General features: G+C 35.3%; 1 long non-coding RNA gene across 1 annotated transcript in view; it reads right to left on the reverse strand.

Moving 5' to 3' along the window:
• Positions 1-949: 949 nt before the first annotated feature.
• LOC108358511 (uncharacterized) overlaps positions 950-4,240 on the reverse strand; it is a 22,546-nt gene continuing 19,255 nt past the window's right edge. The window contains exon 4 of the long non-coding RNA XR_001846787.1: positions 950-1,092. This is a non-coding gene — a long non-coding RNA (uncharacterized LOC108358511). The remainder of the gene's footprint in view (positions 1,093-4,240) is intronic.

Here is a 4,240-nt window from a genome sequence, read left to right on the forward strand (position 1 = left end):
TTTTTTTAAATCCTTGATTTTTCTTGAAGGCGAAATATCGACATCAATAAATGTAATAAATAAAAGTACTAAAATCAATGTTTTATTTAATAACCGGCCTGGAGCTCAAAATTAACGAATTAATTATAATAAAACGGCCAAAATCAAAAAACTAATCCTTCATATTGTTACTAAAATTGCCTTGTAATGGTTTACAGAGTGGTCCGGAAACATGAAAAACCAACACTTATGTTTGCCAATAGATTTCGCACTACATCGAAAATAAATGATAGCCGTGTTCACAGTAACCTCCGTACTTCGTCATAAAGAGTTTTACGTGTATTTTGTTTGTGTAAAACTGCCACCTAACAAATTTACGAAATTAAAAGTACCAACTAGAGAAATATGTACAGATTTGCAGATTTGTAAAGTTTTCCGTCAAGAGCCAATATAATGCAAAATATGTACTAAAAAAATGCATTTTTCAAGAACTAAAACTAATTAAACATTAAATTGTGTGCAGGGATTCAATTAAGGATATCTGCCTTATTTGAGCTAAACTCGAAAAAAACATTATCGTCGTATTATTGACATCTTAACCTATCACTTGCATTTGGTTTTACTCAATACCGAGCCAACAAGTTTGATTTTGTCGTATTCGTATAGTGTTTTTGAAGATATGGTCCAGAGGACTGTTGTTTCGGCGATCTAATCCTCTTTAGAACTACATACTGCCTTCACGGCAACCCATAATTTGCGCCGACGGTGCCCGAAAACACCCAAGTAGTCTCCACGGAGCTCACTTGAGTAACATAAATATGAATCCAACATCCCTATACCCCAAGCAAAATCGAGGAGATAAATGCTTTATGAACCGGTACAGAATATTTATAGCTGCGATCTAAGAGACGGAAGTTGCATATCTACTCAACCTTATTGTGGATTAGCATTCATCACTCATCACCAGGGAACGGATTTTATGGAAATAACCTTTTTTTCTGCTAGAGAGATAGAGTATATTCGATTAAGAATATCCACGATTTAACTTTCCCTGATTCCACATATACAGGTTTGATGTTGCCTTTTTTGCCTTTTTTAAGATATTTGCCTTTTCTACCTTTAAAAAAGTGATTATAGCATTTAAATTTTTTTTTGAAGATTAAAAAATATACACATGCCCATATTCGAAAATAGCGCTACGAAAAATTAGTATGTTTAGAAAAACGCAGGGTTGTTACGAGTCCGTTAGAAAGCCCCATCTTTGTGCCCATCGATGAAACTACAGATAAGGCAGGCCGCAGTGTAACCAACTTTATTGTTGGACCGTTGCGTGAAAGCGGACGCGGCTATCTCTTGACGGTGGATGAGTTCACCTTCTCATCAACAATCGCAACAGTGTTTGACGATTCTATGCACATTTTATGCCCAATAGGACTCCAACGTGAAAACTGTTAATATTTGTGACTGATGCAGCACCTTACATGAAGAAAAGTGCTGCGTCATCATTGAAGCTGTTTTATCCCAATATGATTCATATCACCTGCGTCACATGGCGTACACCGGGTCTGTGAATCTATACGCTCGAATTACTCCGATGTTGATGGCTTAATTTCAGACTTAAAAAAAGTTTTCTTGAAAAGCGCATCCAGGGTGGCAGTTTTCATAGAAATGGAACCCAATCTACCTCTGCCTTCTAAGCCGGTATGTCAAGATAAATTGCTATTGTTGTTAATTTTTATTATAATTGTTTATAAATTTATACAGGTGATAACTCGATGGGGCTCATGGCTAACTGCAGCCGTGTATTAGACCGAAAACTATGATTCCATCAAAAGAATAATTGACCAAATAACGGACGATGCGGCATGTGTCAGTTTCTCGAAGCAATTGCTGAGCAAAAAATCGGTTCAGGGGAATTTGATGTATATAAACGAACGGCGATTGTATTTTTATGAGAAGCTGTTCTTACACTCGGAGGTTTGCCATTGCCTGCCGAGAGGCGACCGCTGTTAAGAAAAGACCTTTTTTCTAATTTTTGAAGAAGTTTTTTTGACACGGGCATGAACCCAGGCGCTGCGGAGTGGAAGCGCGCACTGCTTACCACTACACCACAGCGGCGCCATGTATGCATTTAGCTATCTGAATATTATAACATAAAAGCATGCCTGACATGCGGAGTTTCTAAATATTTAGACTGCTGCGCCTTCTACGTAGTATGAATTTCAACCAGATCGTATAACAAATACGGATTTTCTAAATATCTTGACTCCCGCGCCACCTAGCATATCATGCAGGTAGCATATATTTTGAATTTGAACGAAATCGGTTCATAAATACGACTTTTATAAATAACTCGACTCCTGCGCCGCCTAGCGAGTTTTCTATAATATGACCATATATGGGCTAATCCTAGCGTTGTGGACATTACGTTCGGACGCTTCTTTTGACTTTTTTTCCGAAAAAAAGGTTATTTGGAGCTTTGTTTCAAGGACTAAGAGGGGCAAATCAGATTTCTCAAATAAAAACGCGAGAATTTGAATCGCATGTATTTTTTTCAAATTTCGGTTGACTATTTCTCGGATTCGCCCATATGCAATGTAAGGGTGCGAAAATACGAGTGAAAGCTCTCCATTAGTTTTTGAGTTAAGTCCACACGCTGAGCGGTGCAGAACAAGCTAATTTTCGACTAGCTGGGAAGCAGACGGAAAATGGGGAAAAACCAAAGACTATGATTCCTATGGATTTTTGTACGGGCTATCCAATGGACTGTGCTTTCCAATTTTTCCCAATGGTTAAAATTCGAAACGAAAATTTATTTGTAATTTTTCTCAATGATGGTCAGTTTTGATTTTTTTAGTCATCTCAATCAGGATCAGGTATTTTTTTACATATAAATCATTAGCAGATGTGGCTTTTTTATTTTTCGGGGTTATAAAGCGTTTTAGAACGCGTTAAACCGCTAACCGTACGCGTCACCCTAATATTGTTATAACTTTGGAACTAATAGATGTTTTAATATGAAACTTGCGCAAGCCTTCCTAGATATCCATCTACATTACCATATTAAAACAAAAAAATATATAATTCAAACTTATAACACAGTTTTTGCCTTTGAAAAAAACACTCTCTCAGTTCTCATAAAAAGGTTTGAAAGCCTTTGGTTTTGTTTGTAATAGTATTAAGAAGTGTTGATAACTTAAATTCTTTGGAATAATTTGTAGTTTATTGTGTGAAAATTTCAAATCGATCGATAAGTCTGAGATATAGCGAGTTTAAATGACAATATTGTAAAAATATGTTATCACGGTATCTATTGTGTTTCAATTCATGCAAGCGAACAGAACCGACTTGTCACGACGGAGCACGTGACTGGATTAGCGCGCTGTAAAACACTTTATAATCCGGGAAAACAAAAAAGTTCTTTTTTTTTATTAATCATTTCTATGTTAAAAGACCTGATCTTTCGATTGAGATAACTTAAACAGTATTAACAAGTAAGAAAGTCTAAGTTCGGGCGGAGCCGAACATTAAATACCCGACGCAAGTATTAAATATATGTTTTTTCACCTTTCCGAAACCTACCGCTAGATGGTAAGCCGGGGTGTATCAATTTTGAGTAAATTAGCGTCCTTAAATTTCGAAATATTGCAGTTTCAAGCATTTCTGAAATTTACCGTTATATGAAAAGCGGCCGTAATTTTAGTCCGATTTCAATAATTTTCATCGTTTTGCTTTTATGTGGCAAGCACAATAAAAATACCGAGTTTGGTACAAATTGGTAGAACGGTTACCGATATACATATACAGTGCCGGACAAAAGTATTGGCACAGAGAATTTTTCGCAATATATGCAAAGTTTTTTATTCTAATTTATTTTCAATATTTTTTAATAAAACTATAGTTCGTACTTCACGAAAAAACATAAAAACAAAATCTCTAAACTTTGTGCAAAACTCTGGAAAATTCAATAAATTTGCATACTAATTTGCAACTTCTTATTCAGATTTTCTAGTTTCTAGTATGTAGTTTTATAGCCCAACTAATTTTAATATAACAAAGTGCAAGTTTGAAGTATCTAAAAAATTGCGTTGATTTTTAGAAATTTTTTTAGTAGAAGGTGTTGCTCATTTTCTCCATACAAAAAATAATTGTCGAACATACTTTGTACGGAAGAACCTGACTGAAAAAAAATTGCCAAAAATCAATGCGATTTTTTAGCACCTTCAAGCTTGCACTTTGTTATACTAAAATTAGTTTGTAA

The sequence above is a fragment of the Rhagoletis zephyria genome, unplaced genomic scaffold (assembly GCF_001687245.7).
Source record: "Rhagoletis zephyria isolate East Lansing unplaced genomic scaffold, Rhagoletis_zephyria_1.1 Rzeph_scaffold_00264, whole genome shotgun sequence".
Classification (NCBI taxonomy): domain Eukaryota; kingdom Metazoa; phylum Arthropoda; class Insecta; order Diptera; family Tephritidae; genus Rhagoletis; species Rhagoletis zephyria.